Genomic DNA, 8,443 nt, shown 5'->3' with positions numbered 1-8,443 from the left:
GGAGCATTAGCAAGAGACTCTGCAAAATGTAACAACCCCGGTTTTCGAGTACGCGAGATCTTTTCTGAAAGTACGGATTTCTCCGGAGGATCAGTAAGGGGAGAACCTTTGATATATCATCAAGTATCTCAATCCTCATTGTCATTATGTTATTTTTAAGTTATAACCTTTTCTGAGGCAAGCTCGATAACGCGGTCACGAAGAACCTAGTTTTTGAACCGTATCAGTTAGGAGTTTTGATTCGGTTTTTCGTAAATAGTCTCAGTTTGACAAACCGGACTCGATTTATGAGAGAAGAGAGATAATAGTATAATATTATCATTATATTAGTATTAAAAAATGCTTGAATGATATTATAAGGTTACCTGGTCTGTTTTAGTTAAAAACAGAAAATCGGTTTAACCGGATTTATGGTTTACTGGTGCAGCTTAGCACCAGCACTCTCTGATGACTTTAGCAATGCTAAGGCCTCATCATACATGTTCTATTCTCGTAATAAATATTTTACTAGTGTCATTTATGCTAGTAGCTCAGAAAATAATTTTTAGAGATGTTTTTACGAGTGTTCCGATACATCTAGTTTTAGTAGTTATACACCTGAGATATTTTAATATTATTTTAATCCACCTCCAAGCCAACCAATCACAACTCACCCTAAACCCCCAAAACCCCCAAGGCTGGCTCATTTTCACTTTGTGGCCGAAAATAGAAAGAGAGAAAAAGAGAGAAAAGTTCTTAGTTCCAAATCTTCAAAGCTTGATTTCTGCTGAACTAAAACTCAAATCAAAATTCCAATCCGACCAAAATGATCCTCTCTTCTTCCTTTACATAACCATGTGACTTATCAAGGCTGGAAATAAGGTGAGATGGCTGTCTCCCTCCCTCTTCAATTCGGTTTTCAAGGAAACATGCTTAAACAAGTATTTTCTTGATGTTCTTCCTTAGATCTCTTGCTTAGCTTGACTTGTGGGCTAAAGATCTTTGATTTCCTGCACATTTAAGGTGAGGATAACCTTCCTAAGATGCTGCTGAAGTTTGTTTAGTTGATGATTTAGAGTTTTAAAGTTGTTCTTTATGTGTTTTAGGAGGAAAAAAGTGCTTTAAGAACACTTCAAAGAGTAACCGGATTTGGAGCAGCAAATCAAGGTAGGGTGTCACGAAATTAATCTTGATTATTTGTGTTTGAGTTGTGTGAATGTTGTATGATTTGGCTGTGCTAAAAGTTGGTTGCATATATGATTGATTCTTGGTGAAAATTTAGTGAAATTTTGATAAAATTTGATGAAATTCAAGCTTTAAAGTTCATGTTCTTGGGGCAGCTGGAAAAACGAAACCCTAGGCTTAAATTGAGGCTCAATTTGTGTTGAAATCATGTAGAAAAGATGGGGTTTTAGTGGCTGCTAATTTATTATGAATTATAGTAAAAATCGGTTGCTGGAAAGACTGAAAAACGGGTAAAAACAGAGAAAGAATCTGAAGAATTTATGAAGAACATGAAGAACACTTTGAGTGTGATGAAGAATAATAAAGAACAGGCTTTAGATCCTTAAAAGGGCAAGGAAGTAAAATTTTTGGTGTTTAAGGGGTTATTTGGTAATTTCTGAAAGTTAGGGTGGTAAAAGTAGAAATACTAAAAGTTACGGGTGGTAAAAAGTGAATTTTAAAGGTTAAAAGTAAAAGGTACGTTAATTTTCGAAAATTAATGATAAAATAATAAATAATAATAAAATATTAAATAATAATATTTAATTAAAAATAATATTTTAATAAAAATAATAAAATAATACAGAAAAGGCAGTTTTCTGTAAAAGTTTTAGAAAGACAACTTTAAGCGCAGAATCCCATAATTACCTTCATAAAACACTTAGGGAGTGGTAAGAACATATTAGTGAGGTAAAGATAAAAAGTTGAAGAAAAGATAAAAATCGAAGAAAAAGTCTCTGTAAAGTTTTAATGACAGAAAAACAGACAGAGACTATCGAACAAACTAGGGCAACATAGTTAGTCCTTGAGTTGCGACTAGGGTTAGGTATTATATGAAAAGTTAAACTATTTTAGTATAGACTTAATGAACCTATACTTGGGACAGGATAACTGTTCATACCAAAATTTACATAAGCTTTAAATACACATGTTAAACAGAGAAATCAGAGCAGGGTAAAGAGACTAAGAGCAGAAGGCTTATTGAAAAGTTATTTGTTGCTAGCGGTAACCCAAGAGATATTATATATACATTTGTTGCTTAATGCAACCCAAGGGATATTGTTTGCTTATTCGTTGCTTAATGCAACCCAAGAGATAATATTTATTATCTGTTTCTTAAAGCAACCCAAGAGCTTCTGTAGGAAAACTAGGATACCTACAGCAATTTTCCGTTCCCAAGAGTATATTTCCTGCGAGTAGAAAGCAGAGGCTGTCTCAATAGAGCTGCTAATAATTATATGCGCATTTATTTGAACGGAAGATCGTATCCGGGAAATCGTGAACTCGTGACCGGATAAATGTCGGGTAGGGGTGTGCATGGCCCGGCCCGAAGACCCGGCCCGGTCCCGAACACTTTAGGGGCTAATTTGATGTGATTTCATCGGGTCTAGGGCCGGGTATGGGTCTCAAAAGTAGACCCGGTCATTATTTCGGGTCGGGTCTGGGCCATAGCTCGGGTCACCCGAAATCGGCCCGGTGGCCCGGTCATCATACATAATTAATATTTTGTGTTATTAGTGATGGATAATGGCTATTATTATGTGAAATTTAAGTATTGTAAACTTTAATATTTTGTGTTATTAGTCATTATATATAAGACTATAAGTTAATATTTTATGTTTAAAATGCATAAAACTTTAGACTAATGCATAATCTTGTGCTATTTGTATTGATTTAAATATTTGGTGTTATTAGGCAATATTAGTATTGATTATGGTTATACTTTAATTTTAGAGAAGAGTTAGTTCTTATTATATTTTTCTAAGTGAATTTATCATGTCAAATAATGGTTGGAGTTTTGGAAATTTGGATATTTTTACATGCTAACTTACAAGAAGGTATCAAGGTAATATAATGTTAACGGCCCGGTTTTCACCCGGTTTTTACCCGGTTTTTACCCGGTATAATCGTGGCCCGAAAGTGTATAGGTTTCATCGGGTCTAGGGTCGGGTTCGGGTCTAACAAATAGACCCGGTATATATTTCGGGCCGGGTCTGGGTCACATCAAACCCGGTTTCACCTGGCCCATGCACACCCCTAATGTCGGGAATGCAGGTGCTAACCGACACATGAGCTCATGGCCTGTATTAGGACTAGACATGCATCATTCTTGTCTGTGCATCATTCTCTGTTGCATTCCTACTTGTGTGCGATCTATTTCTTTATGTTTGTTTGCTCGAGTGCTATGTCTGTGCTTTATCTTCTTGTATTCTTCTGCTTATGTTATGTTCTTTGTTTTTCTATCTATTTTTAACTTCTGTTTACTACTTTACTGTATTCTATTATCCATCTGCTAATCGAAAACGAATAAATGAATGTAACTAATAACCCCGACCCTACTAAGAACTCCCCAGTTCTTACCCCTTCTCTCTCCCTTCCCCCTTCAGATGGAAGTAAGAGTACCTTACCGTAGTTCGTTGATGATGGTTCTGCAAAGAGGATTCTGCTCTAGATAGTCTTCTGAGTCTAGGGTGAATATCGTTCTCTGTTTATATGTATATACTGTGAGACCAGCCGATGTCTACACCCCGTTTGTACGTGAACTTTAACCTAAATCCTGTGTACGAGACTCCTGTTGTGTGGCTACTTCATGAGGTACCAGAGAGACGTCCTGTGGAAAAGTCTGATCGTGCAAAGGAGTAGCAGATGCTGTTTTACCTTTTGATGACGTTCCACCTGACTTAAGTTTTGAAGACCTAGAACGTACTTTCCCCCGCTTTAGTAGTTTAGAGGGACTAGGTGAGTATAGAGTCTAGGCTAGTTTAGGTGCCAGCTTAGGGACCTCTTGAACAGGTCAAGACCTGGGATGTTGTATGTATATATATGTATATAGTTATTATCTAGCTATATCTAGGGGTGTTCTAACTAAAGGTCTATACTCTAACAAAGGCTGGATCACTAAGTGTTGCTAGCTACTTGTGATGTATTTATGTGTGGTTGCTTATAACTGTTTTATCTGTTATCAGTTGTGAGTTGATTATAAATGATTCTATCTATTAATCCAAACGTTTTAAAAAAAATATACCTCGCCAATTAACTACGCTTTTAACAACGAATCAGGCTCATATGATAAATAATAGATAATAATTAGGAAGACAAATTAGTAGCGCTCAGTTTCCAGTATGATCTAGACATATTGAAAATTGAGTCGTTACACAAAACAAGCATCAATAATACGCATAATCGTTTAAAGCTATCTCTATATATACACGAGTGACCAATTTAGTTACAGATATAATATACATTCAGTCTTATTCTAAATTACTTAACACTCTTACTTACTTGAGTATTAAAATTTTTTTGCAGGTATTTAATACTGCTTTCTCCTACAAGAAAAACGATATTCCTTCCTCTCACCTTCAAATAAAGCAAATTCAAGTACTAACAGAATAAACTATACCTCAAAAATATCTTTCACAAAGAAACAACCCCAAATCAAAAGCAACACAATCCCAATAGCGCAATTGCTAAATATTGGAGTCTCGATGTTTAATTTATTGTTAAGTAAGATTGGGTTGGATTAGATGTGGAAGCATGGTTTTGCTAATTGACTGAAGAATGAGCTAGACCCCGCAAAATTATTTAATTTGTTTTCATTATTCCGTGCAATGATTATTAGGTGTGAATGTGTGTGATGATATACTAACATTAACAATTAAACAAGTATAAAAGTAAGAGGGATGCATGTGCTCTCTTGGATTGTTTCTCTGCCAATTTCCTATCCCCGCCACCTCTTTTGTTTTTTTCTTTCATTTGGCTTTTGGATATTTGTTCCCTTTCGCAGTTGTAGACACCGAAATTTTTTTACAAGCATATAGTTTTAATTAAAAAATATTACTCATATATTAAAATCAGCTATTAAAATTAACTATCAATATTAATTTAGTCATTATTAATGGACGGCTACAAATTAAGACGTTAGAATTTTCACAACTCAAATTACCAACACATAACTCGATCGTTATACTTTAAATTTGGCCGTTATAGTCTGGTTCATTTCCGTATTACTTGGTAACTGTCACCTATTACTCAGAGAATAAGTCTTAATTAATTTTCTATAACTCGGCCAATAAAACCTATACCTCGACCCAAATTTATCCATTAGTCTATCAGCTATAGCTCAATCCAAATTTACCTCTTGATCCGTTAGCTATAACTCGACCTAATTATACATATAAATTAGAATCCAAGTGAAATAATCAAGGTGACTTATCTTTAGTTAGAGAAAATCTCGACTATAATAGAATCATCTGAAATACTACGTTGTACGCTATTCACTCTAATAACATATACCTCATCTTATATTTTTTCTTACTTGAGCGTTGGAGTCTCTTTGCAGGTTTCAATCTCCTTTGGTGTCCCTATAACTGAAGTATAGCTTGATGTCTGTGCTCTTAAGACAAAAGACTCCATATAAACGGGAGGAGTTATACCTCGGCTCAGATTACTGTGTAGAAACAAATGTATTTATATATAAATATGTATATAATTTAACTTATTTTCAATATAGATTTATATTTCAATTTATATTTTATATTGGTAATTAATTTTTGTGACTAATTTTAATATACACATAATATATAGTCGTATTAATTAAGTCAAACTAAATTCTTGTATATTATTTTTTATATATGTGCACTCTTTTTTATTTTTATTTTTTTTAATTTTTCTTCTCCTACTATTTTTTTTAACAAATTTATTAAACACATAAATTTTTAAATTTATGTATAACACAAAAATTTTAAAAAATCGTATGCATAGAATATTGATCCACCCACTTTTTCTCTTATATATGTTCGGTGAAATTATTGAACACAGAACCCAAAACAACGATAATAAAAGTAATATTTATCAAAATTTTCGGAACTTTGTGCAAACACATTTTATATTATATCAATAAGTTTATATGCTATGTGTAAAATTTTTTATGTTATATCAATAGTTTATGGATAATGTACAAAAATTTTGTTATTAACTGCAGAAATTTTTATATCATACCAATAAATTTTTGTGTATTTTAAATTTTTAACAGAAACGTGTGCATGTGTTAATTTTTAACTGAACTTATGCTAGCTTAATTGAATTTAGTTGCTAAAATACTTATACATGTAGCATTGTTTAAATTTATAATTAATTATATATAAATAAGATTCATTTTTGTTGTGAAATACATGCGATTAATTTGTGGTGATGGAATAACATATCCGTGGACTCTCATGCTCCACATTTTTCATATGGGTCCCAAATCCTTCAATAGATATCTTATCAACTTAATTTTCAATTATTTTCATATTTATGACATAATTTTCTTTTAAATCTACTACTTTAGAATAATGGTTTGAATAGCTTTTTGTCAAAATCATGATTGGTAGCTTTTCTAGAAAAAGAAGAAAACAAAAATCAAATTATTAGTGGATGAGACCTAAGAAGACGATGTTTACCCCTACTTTAATTTGTTTTGTATTATATAATAATTCTTAATTCTTATTGTTAATTGAGGGCATGCTTTCCACTAAGCTCCCGTTCGTTGTTCGTGCTATCATAATGGTAGTTCAAAATCGGGGGTCCATTGTCCTGACCCTACTCCATTGGATGAAGTAGCTCAGGATGGAGATATATATAACATAAATAAATGTTTCTGTGCTCAATGACTCGACCCTTTTCGATGTTGGCATACGCATGTTCTATGATTTAATCACATATGATTAATTGATTATCACTATTATAGATCGTCATCCCTGATGATATATAATGATGCTCTTGGATCATTTTCGGCATTTACTTTTAACCCCATACTACTACTACTAGGCATTATGACTTGCCAGCAACTCTGCCACCCTTGTTTGAGACACAATAAGACACTGAGCGCCAAAGAGAATGGAGAATTGCTACATCATCATGATGCTTAACTTTGCTTTTTAACCTCAAATTATGCTTTGAGTGAAAAATTGTAAATATATGAAAAAGAGAAGATGAGAAAAACAATGACAGTATGTAGTTGTACAGTACAATTATATCACACAACTCCATTTAATTGGATTACAGAGTCACAATTATGATTTATGAATTAGGTATAACTGTATTTGAATGACACTTATCTTTTGCTCATTGCCCTGCTCCCCCTTCTCACCTTAATGACCCACGCCACAAATAATGACCCTTATACCGTAATAACCATCTTGTTTCAGCTTCTTATACAAGTTTATGTATTATTATATTCTTTATTTTCATTAGCTTTTTCTTATGCGTTCTCTCTCCTCCTTCTAACTTATTTTGTCCTCATATCAAAAGGCAAAATCCAATAACATGAGTGGCGATTTCGGATGATCAGTTGTAGAAATATTAAAGAGTTCCAGTATGTTTAGAGTATATATTTTGAGCTTCATTTTGAATATTTATGAACGCTATTATCACCAATATCAAATTTATGTGTAATACACTAACTTAATACTAAGTTTTTTTTTTTTTTTGGTTCTTAAATACTAAGTTTTTTTGGGGTCAAAATTACTAGGTTGCGTTTGAAAGAAAAAATGAAATTAAAAGTGAATGATTAAAATTAAATTAAGTCTCTGTATTATATTTAATGTAAAGCGTACAAAATTAAATTAATATTTATTTAATTCAAGATAAATATAAATATAAAATAAAAATATTTATTAAATTTAAAATATCTTTAGTTATTAAAAAAAACATTAAAGTTTTAGTTCTCATAAATTTTGTATCTCGATAATTTCACTTTCTATTTGCCAAATACAATAATGATTTTTTTTTGGACGGGATACTGAATTTCAATCTCTCTTTTAGTCCATGGAAAGTTGGAAACAAACACTGCCCAAGTTATCATAAGTACTCAATCGTAATCTCCATCGGCCTATATAATTTCATTTGTTTTTTGGTCATAACTTCATTGTTTAGTTTTTGGACGATTAATTTCATTGTTTTTTTTTTTTTTTTTTTTTTGGTTTCCCACGGTATCCCCCAACCCGGCAGGTCAAGAACTAATCCGTCGTGGTACTGAGCTCCATTTAAGGGTTTGCCGCTGGCCAATGGGTTGCTGCACAAGGCGGGATTAATTTCATTGTTGATAACAAGTTTTAAACAAATAATAATGGGCCAGAGGCCCAAGAAGGAAGCGATTATGTAGTAGCAGGTTTGGGCCTAATGGAGTCCAATCTGAATCAGCCCACGAAGCGGGCACGAGATTTGGCGCCAAAGTTTTCCCGCCAAAGGGAGGGACCCC

General features: G+C 33.0%; 1 long non-coding RNA gene across 1 annotated transcript; it reads left to right on the top strand.

Annotated features, from left to right (window-relative positions):
• Nucleotides 1-704: 704 nt before the first annotated feature.
• Nucleotides 705-1,149, top strand: LOC140175984 (uncharacterized). Its single transcript, XR_011867116.1, has 3 exons — nt 705-861; nt 946-1,002; nt 1,086-1,149. It is a non-coding gene; the product is annotated as an uncharacterized lncRNA (long non-coding RNA).
• The last annotated feature ends 7,294 nt before the right edge of the window (nt 1,150-8,443 follow it).

This window comes from Arachis hypogaea, chromosome 11 (genome assembly GCF_003086295.3).
Source record: "Arachis hypogaea cultivar Tifrunner chromosome 11, arahy.Tifrunner.gnm2.J5K5, whole genome shotgun sequence".
NCBI classification, from domain to species: Eukaryota; Viridiplantae; Streptophyta; class Magnoliopsida; order Fabales; family Fabaceae; genus Arachis; species Arachis hypogaea.
The sequence above is the reverse complement of the archived record's forward strand: the minus strand, read 5'-3'. Positions and strand labels throughout refer to the sequence as shown.